This window comes from Sciurus vulgaris, assembly GCF_902686455.1.
Source record: "Sciurus vulgaris genome assembly, chromosome: 5".
Taxonomy (NCBI): Eukaryota; Metazoa; Chordata; class Mammalia; order Rodentia; family Sciuridae; genus Sciurus; species Sciurus vulgaris.
Window position 1 is genome coordinate 84,531,856 of NC_136465.1, and position 15,124 is coordinate 84,546,979.

Genomic DNA, 15,124 nt, shown 5'->3' on the forward strand with positions numbered 1-15,124 from the left:
TGAGGGCCAAGGCAGGAATATCACAAGTTTGACACTAGCCTCAGCTATTAATATACCAAGGCCCTAAGCAACTTAGTAAGACCCTGTCTCAAAATAAAAAACAATAAAAAGAGCTGGGGATATGAATCATTGGTTAAGCAACACTGGGTTCAATCCCAATACCAAAGGGGAAAAATAAAAAACATTAGAAATACGATTAATATGAATAACATGTCTCACAATTTGGGTAGATGGGTATCTTCTTTCTCGTTGGTCAAAATAAAACTTTCAAATATTAGCACTTACTACATCTGCTGGCCAGTATTTTTTTGTTGTTGTTAAAATTTCACATGAAGCCCCAATAGTCTCATATCATTACACTGATGTTTCTGAAGTTTAAACTTAATAAAACATACACGAGTGTCATTAAACCTTGTATAATGAAGCATACATATGCTGTTGCTACCATAGCTATTTTTTAACCTAAAAGAAGTCTAGCATTCACAAATAACCATGAATATATTTTCTTTCTTCTCCGCTTCCCATTCATCTTCTTACCTAAGGTTACTCTCTGTCTTTTATTCTACAAATCCATATTTCATCTTCATTTTATGGCAAACATCTTACAAAACAGTTGCCCCTAATGGTTACTGCAATTTTATTTCATAGATTCAGGAAATGTGCAACCTTCTCCCTCTTCTTCTTCTATTTGATGAATTCCTCAGTGAACCCAAACCTATAAATGAATGTATCTCAGTTGAGAAACTCAAATTTGCTGAAGAAACTCTATTAATAGGAAGTACTTGAGGATTTTATTTACTTATTATATCTCTAAGTCCGATTACCATGTGTTATTTGGTTGCCAGGGATCACCTCAACCCCTCCCTCCCCTAGATCATGGATTCTAGTACAGAACATTCTTCCTCAACTGGTTATTTTAGGAAAGAGGCTACATGCATCCTAGCTCAGATTCATTCCTGACATTATAATAATGCAAATTTACTTCTTCTGCTCAGGTGCAGATCCAGTTGGAACACTCTATGCTCATTTTTTCCTGTCTTTTCTGTGCAGCCTGTCTTCAGGTCAAGTTCCATTCAGACACTCAAACAGCAGATAAGGTTTAAGAAAGCTGGGCAGGTAGTAGCCTAAGCAACCTCTGGGATTACCAACAATACCAGTATTCTCAAGTAATTAGGTTAGCTTCAGAAAGGAGGGTAGTGGTCTTCACCAAGCAATCCCTGGCTCACAATTACACCAGAAATTTCCCAGCAAAATGTCCATTTATTATTTATCCATTCAATAAATCTTGCAAAAGGTGTACTACCTGCCAGCAGGTACTATATATGCAAAACAGGTATAATTTCTGTCCTCAGACTTATTGGGAGATGGCCTTCTTTGATACTTCCCTGGATATGTACACCAAGCTCTCTCCTGTTGCCTCAAGGCCTAACATACTCTGTCTGGAATCATTATCCTCTTTGTTTTTGCCTCCCTAACTCCCGTATCTCTGCCTAAAAACAGACCATCATCAGGAAGTCATTCTCTGACTGATCCATCTGTCTCACATGCCCTCATACATGCTTTTATAACAACTTGGGAGTTTTCTTTCTATCTTTAAACATAAACAGTTTTTCTTAAAAAAAAAAAAGGTATACCTGGAAAGGACACTTAGCATGAATGGAGTGTCTGATGTATGTTTTGTATCTGCTGTGCAAAAATAAACCACTATCCTGCTCACTTTATATTGAAGCAGAACACATTTTCCTGTTTTGTACTTTGTATTTTAAAAAACTAAGTTTCACCTTTGAGGTGAATAGTATAGTATTTTTAAGTATGAAACTTGAATTTTCTGTCCTTTCTTCTTTCTTTGTAACTGTTTATAAATGTACCCAAAGACGTTCCCTAATGTACAAATTTTATAATACATTTGAAAATTCTCAAACCTATCTTATTTTTTCATTATACACCTTGGAATTTTTTCCCCATGTCTAAGTCACTAGCTAAACTTGCTACAAATGTCCATATTTGATATGTACTTATTTTCAAGTCAGAATTATGAAGTCTATACTCACCATTAAAGTTTTCTTTACCATTTTATTATCTGGAACAAGCCAGATATACATGAAATCCTACTACTTGTTAAATGTCAAATTTGAGGCTTTCTTAGACTCCATAAATCTAGTTTCTTTGCTTGTAAACTGGTTATAATATCTCTCAAAGGTATGAAAAACAAAAATGATGCCTCTAGCCTATAGCAAAATATCATGCTAAATAAATAGATTCTTTCCTACATTTAGAAAAAAAGAGTTGCAAGTTTAAAAATTTAGACCCCTGCAAAATTTTATAACACTTTACACACCTAATCTGATTTTCTAACAAGAACAAGCCTAATCTCTTTTTTGCTTCACAAGCTACACATCAAGTCAGACAACAAACTTTCTGAAAAGAACCAGATTCTCAATATTTTAGGCTTTCATACAGTGTCTTTATCAATCTTCATTTTTGTTTTTGTATTTAATAAACTACTAAAAATGTAAACATTCTTGGTGTAGAGAGAAAACAGGCCTCTAGCTGTAGTTTGCTGACCCTCTGCTTCAAGTTCACAATCATCATTTCTACCCTGGTTTATCCTATGACTTCATCTTAATCAATGAATACTATTGAACTTCTAGTTTGACAAATAGTAATTAAATGCTTGCTCATATGTAAGGCCTTGTGAAGTAAGTCACTGCCTAAAGGCAAAAAAGACACTTCACACACTACAAAAGAAGTCCAGTCATGTGTTGCCTAACCAGAGGGGTACGCTCTGACAAATGTGATGCCTCAGTTTTGTCACTGTGGGATCAGAGAACCACTTACCCGCTCCTGGGCTATATGGCATGGTATATAACCTGTTGCTTCTAGGGTACAAACCTAGACAGCATATTACTGTACTGATTACTACAGGCATCAGTAAAGAAAAGATATTTGTGTATCTAAACACTGTAAATGTAGAAATCACACAATGAAATCTAAAAGAATTGTTCAAAGGGTACACGTGGAAAGGACACTTAATGTGACTATAGAGTCTGTAATGCTGGGAGTGGCTCTGGGTGAGTGAGTGAGTATGAAGTGGACATTACATGACTAGACTTAGAAACACTGTACACTCAGGCTATATAACATTTGTAAAAAAATGTTTTTCCTTCTTCAATAAATTAATCTTAGCTTACTGTATCATTTTTACTCTTTAAACTTTTTATTTTTTTAACTTTTTGTCTCATTCATAATATTTAGCTTAAAACACTAACACATTGTACAGATGCATCAAAACATTTTCTTAATAAGCTTTTTTCTACTTTATAATTTTATAGTTTTCACCTTTTAAATTTTTTCTTTAAAACTACAGCACAAGTACACACATTAGCCTAGGCCCACACAGGGTCAGGATGGTCACTATCACCACATCCTGTTCCACGGGCAGGTCCCAGGGCAGCAACACGCATGGAGCCAACATCTCCCATGACATAGTGTCTTCTCCTGGAACCACTCCTGAGGGACCCACTGAGGATGTTTTACAGTTGACTTTCACACATGTGTAAACTCTAAAATGATGATAAAAGGTATAATGTAGTAGATACACAGACCAGTTAACATATTTATTATCAGCAGGTGCTACACTTCTACATGGCTGGCAGCATGGCAGGTTTGTTTAGACTGGCATCACCACGTGAGAGAGCAGTGCACCATGGTGTTTCTAGACAGGAGGCATTGTGCAGCTCCATTACAGTTTATGGGACCACTGTCACATATGCAGAGCCTGGTTACACAAATTAAAGCCTTTTGAGGGCCTCCACCTAGTGCCATTTTTTATTTTTCTGAGCCTACTAATAATCGGGACTTACAGCATAACCAGTTAATGTTCATGACCCTCACATTTCTCTTGTCATAGTCCTGTGTTGAAAATGGTGGTGTCATTCCCTTTGTAAGAACTAATTAGGCTTCGTACACACTGGAGGTCCCAGCACTTCACCTCCACCTGGCTCTCTCCTTTCCAGGTAAAGGTACTGTTGCAACTCACCTTCTCCCCCCACCTAATTTCCAACACAATCATTTCTACTTTTTTCATAGTCTAGCTCACCATCTTATCCCTATTCTCTCTCTCTCTCTTTTGTTTTTTTCCTCTACTCTTTATGTATAAGTGCCAGGAAAGACTCTGGGTTAGGTGTCAGAATCAGCTTCAGCTACTGTCTGCATCTGATACTCTGTGTATTCTTAGTCTAAGTACCTTTGTTTCTTCATCTATCACAGGAATCATAATAGCCTCTGATGTCAATGACAGTTATTAAGTGCAGAGGAAATAACACATGTGGAAGTTATTAGTTTATGATCTACAGTGTATTCTAAGAGACCACTGAGATATAAGGCACAGAAATCAAATTCAATTCGTTTCTGCCATTTATGAGTTATTGACCTTGAGCAAATTAATTAACCCTTGGAAGCCTCATTTTCTTCATCTATAAAATAAAGACAGTAAAATAGCTATTGCGAGGTTTTTGTGAGGATTACACGACATAATCCATGTCAAGCAGATCACAGTAGGACTAGCACACAGTAAAAGCTTAAAAATGTTGAACATAATACTTATTACTTAAGGATAAGATATATTTTACTGCAGGGGGCCACAGCATTGCATGTTTACTTTTCAGTTCCTATTCACTTTTAAGACAAAGCATTTATTCCCACGAGTAAGTTTATAACCCCTCTTCTTTTTTTTTTTTTTTTTTTTTCCCACAATATATTTTGAAAAAAAAAAAATCATTTGGCTTTATTTCTCTGTTGCACCATCTTCTTCCTTACAAGGACTAGTGTCTTTTACCACTAAAGCGGGTTGGGAAGTGGAAGGAAAAATCAGTCATATTCTGTAGGTTATTAATTAGCACAGTAAGTACTATTTTAATGTAATGTGTTTGTTCCTAAAAATCACGATGTTATGCAAAGGTACGTAATTAAAACCACAGAACTTATGGGAAAAACAAAGTTAGAGGCAAAATGCTCAAAAACTTTAATGACTTATTAAAAAAGGAAACATAAAAATCTAATACAGACCATAGTATAGTCATGCATATGTTAAATGATTATTTAAAAAAAAAAAAAAACCTGCAATATTAAGGTACTTTATCTTGAAAAAGATCTGAAGCTAGTGTGTGAAATTGGGTGTCAGAGGGTTACAACTTGTGAGTTATTGGAAAGTGGTGAAAGAAGGGTTACCTGAAATCACACAGGAAGTTATAACATAAAATGTGGGTGGGTGTGGTTCATGATACATGGTGAGGTAAGGTAGCTGGGTGTCTAAGGTGAGTGAGTACATTTGCATTCTGAGTGTCTCTATGTAGCTCAGTTCAGTTTGTGAAATTTTCTTTCACCTACCATTTCTTAAATGAAATCATGCATAAACATAATAATGCATATGCATAATTGTGCTCAAATTGCTCCCTAATGTCAATCACATAGTAACAAATGCCCATTTTCAAAATCAGCATTATAGCAGAACTATTTATTCTCTAAGTCAGAACTGTATTCAGTATCTACAAAGCCTGTTTATCTTCCATTTCCTATCAGCCTAAGTCTTTACCTAGGAAGAGTTGTTCCTACCCTGCCAGTATTGAGGAACCACATAAAATCGTCTAAAAAGTTTATTAACAGAAGATCAGCTTTCCCTGGTAGAAATAGGTCTAATTCAGAAATAAGGTCTCATTGCTTTAGACCTGTTCTCAAAATGTGCATTTCAATAGAGGAGTAAAATATTTGCTGGTCAACTCACTGCCATGTCATTCCGTTTATTTAGTCATCAAATACCTATATTGAGCAGCTACTGAATGTAAGGCAACACAAGAGAAACTAGACAAAACTACTTTAAACTCACAGTGATTTAATCATTTAAACTGAGTCAACATCATAGGAGGAGTAAAATATCACAGCATGTAAAAAGAAACAAAAGATAGAACCCAAAGCACCATAAGAAAATGGTGCAGAAACAAAACAAAAGAAAACAAAAGATTACTTTTACAAGGGAGAGAGAACCAGGAGCAATTTAATAATGGCACCAGTCAGTCAACCTTAGGTGAGAGATAAATTTTAGTTATGAAGAGAGACTTCTCAGTTGACATATGAGTAAAGGAAAATAGGAAAGAAATGGAAACTACAATATAGAAAGAACAAGAAACTTAGGCTGTAAACTAAGATACAGGATTACAGATGATAAATGACATACTAGACAATGACTTTTATATAATGGAAAAGGAAAAGTCCATTGACGACTTCTTGCCAGGAGAAATGTGGCATGAGTTAAGAATGGGCAAGAGGGAGCTGGCTCTCAGGAGGCCAGGCTTTGAATAAGGAAAGAGAATTCATTCACAGTCTTTGGAATGCCAGCCCAGAGCAGCAGGACAGCTTTCCCCAACCACAATCCCAGGCTTTGTGTCCAAGATTGATATTCATGGCTCTATTTAATGGACACTAACTGTGTCCTTTGGTCTAGCAAATTGTCTGAAATAGTGAACTAAAGAAAAATTACCTGCATAATGAGGGAAAGTATTAAAAAAAAAAAAAATTGAAGGAAGGTAAAGAAAATAATAGGACAGTGTTACCAGAGCTTTAGATCTGGTGATTTGGATTATATACTTAACAAAGTTAAATCGTACTACTCTGAATTACATATCAATATCTGACACAACGTATTTTAAATCAAGAAAATGACAATGGTCTTAAAACCAAAGCCTTCCTGGACAATGGGGATATGTGATCCAAGGCAAGCTTTCGAAACTCATGTACCATTCTGCTGGGATCTTACATTACTAAGTACGACATTCCACAAATCGCTTTAACATTTGAGAAAATAATTTAATAATTAAGACTACAAGTTTCTTCTAATCAAATTCTCAAATCTAGTTAATACAATTCTGTATGCAAGTTTCTACATACAAATGCTACAAACTTTAACCAAAATAAGAATTATAATTTCTTCAAATAACTGACAAATTTTAAGTACTTACATGCCAAATTAAATAACTGAAAACATATATATGAACCTAAACTCAAAATGAAGGAATTTTAAAATACTTGTTTAATTAAATTACAAAATCCCATAAGTAACCAAAAGCTATATGATAATCTAACTTCATTACATCCTCTGCACAAAAATGTTATATGATTTCAACTAACAATTATTTAAGTCTAAAATTCAATAAGCTGACTTTGTACCTTAAAACTCCAGATAGTTCCCTCCATTAAACTTCATGCCTACTTTTATGAATTAATGACAAATGATGTCCCTGAAAAATAAGCTAAAAAGGAAACTTCTCCATACAATTTATTTCAGACTTATTTATATAGAAAGGAGACTAACCATGTATCCTCTCTCCAGTCATCTATTCTTATACACAATTTACTTAAAGTTAAATTTAAAAAAAGGTTTTCAAGTCTAGCTGCTGAAAAGCCAAAACCTTTTTTAAACCACTCCAGGTACAGTATACACAAAGATATCCTCAAAGAGGGGACAGCTGGGTCAAACAACAAAATATTTTACATACCATTCTCAGAGAATACATGAGGTCTATATTCCACAGAATACTGACATTTGCCTTGGAATTTGACCAATAAAGCTCACTGAAACTTCATGGGCAGGGTAAGAATAAATTGAACTATAAACATTTCAACTATCTATTCTACTAAAAACTATGTAGCTCATATGGGTAAATTTTGTGTGGATTGATAATGCCTCTTATGGTATAGAAGAATCTTAAGAAATAACAGACACATTACAGGAAAATCAACAACATGTTAGAATATAATTCAAAAAAGGATCAATAAGCCATAACCAGGGCACTTAAACTGAAGAATATACTACATCTCCCAGCACCAAAAACAGTGACTTAACAACTTATTTACTTTTGTTATCTAGTATGTTCAGACACAATGTTATCAGTGCCTGTTTGGTTTTAAATAGTATTAGTCTTTTACTAGTAACAATAACAAAAAGGTTGTTTCTGAGTGTGATTAAATGTAACAAACCAATAAGAACCAGAGAAATAAAAGACAAACAGAGGACTCTATATATTAGGAATCATGTTTGTCACTAAACTCAAATTTGATATTTTAAACACATAATTATAAACTTGAATATTTTGAAAGAGTTTTCTTTGAAAGTTTCCATTAAACATTTACAAGTCCCATTAATACACATGGATTTAAAAAGGAAAACTTTAAATACACATATTCAACTACATTTTAGGTCCCAAATGAAATGTTTATCCAGAAATTTGGCAGGGTCAAGTCTGTGGACTCAAAGCCAATAACAACCTAAGAAGGCTAAACCTGGTTAATAAGCAAATTTTCATAGTACAACTAACTAACATTGTATAAACAATTCAAAGCAGTTAATATTTATAGGATAATCATAGTGTTTTGCATATAAGTTCAAAGTAATTTTATGGAAAATTGATAGCTTATGTCTGTGTATTTCCAAATGTTAATAGTCAACAGATTTCTTTTAGCTCTAAAATGAGGGGGAGATTATCCTCTTAACCATCATGACCCAAAGGAAGGAAATCCTTTAAATCCCCATCACTGTAAGCAAGAAAACAGGAGGCAGGACTCTGTGGAGACTGAGGTAACACCAATTTCACCAAGTTCAGAATCCACTTAGAATATCAAAAGGAAATTTAAAAAACTGTCAAAGGGCTTACTTGGACTAAAAATATTACTACATGTTTCAAGGTCCACAAACACCTTCTCTAATAATTATGCCTTTGAGAGCCCTCCTTAGCAAAGAAAATATTCACAAGCTCAAACTTACCTACCCACACAATTCAGGCAAAACTCCTCCAAGCAATCCTTAAGGCAATACTGAGAGGGCAATTCCTCTCAACTCACTTATGTGCCAGGTGACCTTTGGCATATCCACAGAAAGGGTGGAACTTCAAGCTTCAGTTTCGGTATTGTACCAGACTGAACAAAGTTTCTCCTTTGACTTCTCTAGGGCGTTAACTAAGACTTCCTCTTCTTGTTAAGTAAGTAAACATAGCTACTACTAAGAGCTTCCAACTCTTGCCTAAGGTGATAAAAAATAAAAAGGTGGGGGAGAGTTAAATGGTTAAAAAGAATGGCTAGCATTGATTGACAACTTACTCTGTGCTCTAAATTAACAATATACAGATAGTTACTATAACTGCTTACATGCTGAAGAAGCAGAATCTGAGGAATAGAGTGTTAATAAATAACTTCAGGGAATTGTGGGCACAGCAATATGCTTCAAAGAACTAATGGAAAATATTTTTCATTACAAATGCCTTAAAAAAGACAATGAGTGAAACAAAAGCAAATACATAGCTTTACTTACAATAAAGAAAATTCCCTGGTGTCAGACCAAACCTAAATCCAGAGGCCAAAGTGGTAAACACAAAAGCAAATACAGCCAGCAGAGGCCCTGAACAATGCTCGCTTGGAGTCTCCTGAGAATTCGGTCTAGATTCAAATTCATAGCATATCCCCACAAGCAGACAAGACCAGAGGAAAAGTGTTTGCTCAAGAGAGCAAACTGTGCTAGATTTCAGTCCCCACTATTCCTCAGAACAGAATAAAGTCTGCACAACCTTATATGGCAGTTCTGATGTCCACATAAGGATAAGTAGTCTTGGGTACACAAGGTATAAAGTTGTAGAAAGGCCCTTTCATAAAACCAGAGCCATCTTCTAAGTGCTGCCATCACAGTTAAAAAGGGATGGAGGCAGGGATGAAATTCACCCATTGTTTTAGTAATATGTCAAGGGAGCTTGTCTCTGAGAACATGGGGGAGAAAATAGGGGAAATATTACAATAAAAAATTAGGATTCTGGCAGGTATGGTGCTTCACACCTATAATCCCAGCAACTTGGGAGGCTGAGATGGGAAGATCACAAGTTCAAGAACAGCCTCAGCAACTTAATAAGATTCTGTCTCAAAAAAAAAAAAAAAAAAAAAAAAAAAAAAGGAAGAGAAAGGAAAAAAGAAAGAGGAAGGAAGGAAGGAAGGGAGGGAGGGAAAGAAAAGACAGACCTTAAAGTTTGAATCTTATTTGTATGAGACTATCCAAGCTAAGAAATTCAATCATGGGCCAGTGATACCACTAGAGTACCTAGAAGAAGCAAACATAAAAGCACTTTAAAGTAACACTCTATAAACAAGGCAACATCAGCAGACAGAAAAACCAAACAAAAAATAGGCACTGAGAGTGAAGTTATAATCAAATTACTAAATATGTGAGAAAATGATTTGCTGATTATTATTATTAACATACATACTAAACAGAATTTAGCGCTCACTTGAGTTTTTTAATATGAAGACTCAAAACACAGTATATTTGTTATTAAAGCAAGGAGAAAGAAAGAAAAAAAAAAAAGAAAAGAAAAGAAAGAAAACTGAAAAATCAGGTAGGTTTTCCCAAAGCCAATTCAATCTACTTGCACAAATATATGCAAATATTTATTTCTGTACACAGAGCACCCAGGGTTTCCATCAGGTTTCTGTAACTTGAAAAAAGAAGAGCAGCACTACAGGTGAAATGCTTAAGATTTACTGAGGAAAGTCAACACTATTCAATGGTCTAGCAGGACCAACTGCACTCCAACTTTTGTTTTCTACCACCTCTTAAGCTCCTGACCACTCTGCCCTGCACTTCCGTACTCCTGGAATTTCTGACCCATCCCCATGCTGTTGTTTACTATCTCCAGCAGCCAAATGAAGTGGAAATTGATGGGAACCCGGATCCACCTTCAGGACTGAGGGGTTATTCCCCAACGGCTGTGTGCTCCTCACCCAATATCACACCTTCCTCCAAGGGATGGTTTTTCAGTCATCCAGAGGCTGACTGGCATAAGGACTATAAAGAGTTGGTTCCTCTCTCCAACTGAGGACAATGATGAGAAATCATTCCAGCGTGGGAGCTTCCAAGGGGTCAGATCTTCCTTGAGACTGCATAGCAGCCCAAATTACCACTCTGCCCAATACCAATTTTTCCTTCCTTTCCACATGGACTGATACCAAGAGTAATTTCTAGTGTACTTGCCACATACTGATATCCATTTAAAAGTCTGCATCCTAGGGAACCCAAACTGGGCCAGGAGGGCATCAAGAAAGAATGGAGAGTTCAGCTACTCAAGAGAATGAGAACAGAGGAATACTAAACTCTTAAAACCAATGGGGAGAACAGCAGAAAGCATTAACAATCTCTTTGGTGTGAAGATCAATATTAAACACAGCAGAAAGGAGAACTTTCAAAATGAATAATATAATCAAAATTAATAATCATAAAATTACTAACTAGGGCTGGGGATGTGGCTCAGTGGTAGAAGTGCTTGCTGCCATGCATGAGGCACTGGGTTCAATCCTCAACACCATATAAAAATGAATAAATAAAATAAAGGCATTATGTCCCTTTACAACTAAAAATATATTTTAAAAAAATTCCAAACTAACATTTCAAGATATTCCTGTACTTGGGATGTGAAAGAGATCTGAGAGGGTGACCCAAATCTAAGCTCTGTCATTTTTAAGATAATGTCTCATAGGCCCACAGGTTTAACCAAACAAAAAAAAAAAAAAATTACCACTTGGTAATAACAGCTTTCTGGTAATAAGTTAATAGGTACTGTTAATATACTGTTGTTAAAGTGACAAAATTTTGATGCACTTTTTGCTTCTGAATCATTGCTAAAGATGCTGATAAAATTTTTAAAAAGGCTAATCTGGTACTGGATGGTATATGTCAAATCACTGTCCAGAATTTAAAAAAAAAAAACCCTGCATGAAACCATCTCTATTCATGCATGTGCACACTCAGGATGCTGATGACATGGGCAAATCTAAGCAATGTCCCCAGGTATTGACTGATTCCCTTAGCTTTCTAAGATAGGGCAATTTATCAGAAGGAATCAGATAAAGTATCATATATTTGGAATATGACAGAATTGGTTACATTTTTCCATAGTTTTTTGAGGACACTGGAAATTACATATATACATCTTTACTGGTAACCTTGTTCAACATGTCATACCTTGTAACCACACATAAAGGCAGACAAGAGAGGCTATAGCATAACGTGTCAACTAAGATCATCACATCTGAAATGATAAGGGGCCACTTACACACAGTATTAGAACAGTCAAGCAGAATGGTCAACAATGTCACAACCCACTCTCTTGGAAGTATAAGCAGAATTACAGTTCCTATACAGGTGAGCCTTAGCTCATCATTTGTCTCATTCCTTGCTCTAAGACAATCTGCTTCATCTTCTCAAAACCAATGCTTCTTTTCCTTCTAACTTTTTGAAGGCAGTAAGAAACTAATGTATTAATAATGAGACAATCTAAAAGAGATTCCTGCTGGGAAAAGTCTCACCATACACTGTCAAATTTCAATTACAACAAGCTATCTAAATTCTTATGGGTAGAAATGACATTCAAATGTTGTAACAATTCATCTGAAGGGATACTTTACATTTGGAGAGAATCATATCTAACTGCTAAGCATACCATAAACAAAAGGACACACATGCATGGCATGTGAGACAAAGAACCAATGTGTTCATATAAAAATGATTAAAGGACTCACTATAGGTTTGGAGTTATTGTTTGGTCATAAAACCTAGGTTAAAGGTAGAAAACCAAAACATATAAATAAATACTTGGTTAGGTAAATATAAATAGCAGCACCAATATAATTCATTCTTCTCATAAGTTATTTAGAAGAGTGAAATCATGATTAACTCTTCAAGTCTGAAGATGGCATAAGTCTCTTTTAAGTTAGTGGAACACTGATTTGAGAAAGATGAACTACAAAATGAAGTAACAGGGTATGTATGTGAACAAAATGGTAACCTTAAACTTGCTAAACTTAGAAATAAACTAAAGGCAATACCATATAAATATTAATTAATTTGATTAAGGATTTTAAATATCTGCAATCTGATAACTGTACAGTTCCAGTAAATCAAGATTTTATTTAGAAATGTCAATTTAAAAATTCAAAAAAATTTTTGAGGTGTAAAACACAAAGCCCTCAGCACTAGAAAACCACAGTCTTGGGTTTACATACCACATCTGCCACTTAGGAGCTCTGTAATATTCATAAGTAAGGTAACCTCTTAGCTTTCACTTGCTCACCTGTAAAATGAAACCAGATTGTAAGGCCTCTTTCAGACCTGATTTGCTAGAACATTTTCCTAACACAAATTAAAAATGACAAATATTCGCTTAATTAGATTTTGGCTAAAACACAGCAAGTAGCGGTTTTACTCTTTTCAATCTAAGATGATAACTTTCAGAAAACTGAAATAATCAAATATTCAGAAAACCTAGAGATAAATGAGATGCTATGAAGATATCTGTAAATTCTCTTTGCAAATGATCAAATGACACTTTTAATAGAACCTCTCATTTCTGGCTGAAAAATTCCCATTTAAATAGACTCTACTGGAACACAATATGAACAAAGAATTTCTGAGAGGAACATAGTACCAATATTTCCCATCATTAAGATTTCACTTAAATTTTTCTCATTTCACCTGGTCCAGATGGTGGTGAACACATATCAAAAGAACTTACTTACTCCTTGTAGGATGGCATTTTGAAACTTATAATGTCATCCTCTAAACCTGTCCTTTCCACAAAACCTTAAGCTCTAAATATAAATACTACAAAAAACAAGAATAATGATGATGATAGGACTATTTCAGCTTATTAAAATCATGAGTGCACTGGGGTTCTTAAGTGCCATTTGGCAATCAAAAGGCATCTCATACAGAAGTACCAATCCTTCCTAGAGTATTTTTACCTCAACTCTGTAATACAGTCAGGAAGTTATCATACTAGATAGATAATGAGGCTTGCCCTCTCCTATCCATAATCATGAGCTATAACACTGGACAGGAAGTGAGAGAAGAAGAAAGGGAGGGGTCAAACAGTAAATAGAAAAAAAAAGAACTGTGCCTGCTGATAAGGTATCATCTAAGCAAAAAATCAGAAGTGCCCAACTTTGATTCTAAATCACAAAACACTACAAAGTATCACCAGCTAATACTGAGCAAGCAGCCTTGGAAAAATAAAATCAGGAACCATTATAATAAACAGAATGAAATGCCAGCTTTCTGAATAGCAGTTTAGAAAAAGCTGTATAAATCTTTGCTACCATGATATAGCTTATGTCATCCTTTGAAAATAAAACCTGCAATTAAATTTGCACATCAAATGATCCTTGAAGCTTGTATGTTACCAATAAATAGGCACAACAGAGGGGGCTTAAATCAGACAAGCCCTGTCAGTGGCACACAGAACAGCAGTCACATAAAAGAAAACACTACAGCGGCACTTCAAACCTGAGGCTGAATGCCAGTGAGGCACTGATACTAAACTGCCAGGAGACACACCATTTTAAAAGTGCTTTAACTTCTGTGAATATTGCTGGATATTCTGCCAAGGCAGAAAAATTCAGATATTGCCTTGGGCTGAAAACTGTTACCATAATGAAGGTTTACCCCAGTTGGGCAAAATATTAAACGTTACTTTCACGTTTATCTTCAATTGATAAAATGTTGATTCTTCAACCCAATTCCTAATCTGTGTTTAGCTTGCATATTTGAGACTTGGAATGATAGTTCAGACTCTAGTACCTAATTCCCTTGTATTCTTGACATGGAGCTACAGAAAACAAACATATCAAAAGACCACGTTATTGTCAAAAGAGCCATGGATTTGAAATCTAAACCTTATTTTTTCCCCATGGCTAATAATTTAGTGTTACATGACTTTAAATAAACGATAAAAATAGGCAATAAAATGCAGGTGTAAAGAATGTGGGTTCAGATACAAAACAGGTCAAATCCTGACTCCATCATTTACAGCTGTATGGCTTTGGCCACATTACCTCACTAAGTCTGCTTGTCTGTGAACTGGAAATGGTGTCTTCTTCACAAAGACTGAGTGAAATAATGTACCTAAAAAATATAGCCGTGCCTGAGTAACTGTACAAAATAAGTGGCAGATTTCAAAACATAACAACTCTTCGGAGTTTTTTCCTCTGAATAATTCAAGTATTTTCTCCTTACTGGATGATGCTTAGGTTCAAATGAGGC

The 15,124-nt window shown here is 35.2% G+C and overlaps 1 protein-coding gene across 7 annotated transcripts in view; it reads right to left on the minus strand.

Moving 5' to 3' along the window:
* Nucleotides 1-15,124, minus strand: part of EPS8 (EGFR pathway substrate 8, signaling adaptor) — a 171,808-nt gene that overhangs the window by 95,562 nt on the left and 61,122 nt on the right. Inside the window, exon 1 of one of the 7 annotated variants that reach the window (XM_079140397.1) lies at nucleotides 8,820-9,234. The exons of 5 other annotated variants lie outside the window; for them this stretch is intronic. The gene's annotated coding sequence lies outside the window, so the exon portion shown is untranslated. Of the gene's footprint in view, nucleotides 1-8,815; nucleotides 9,235-15,124 lie in introns of those variants that run through there. One more of the 7 variants, XM_079140396.1, reaches the window with a different exon arrangement.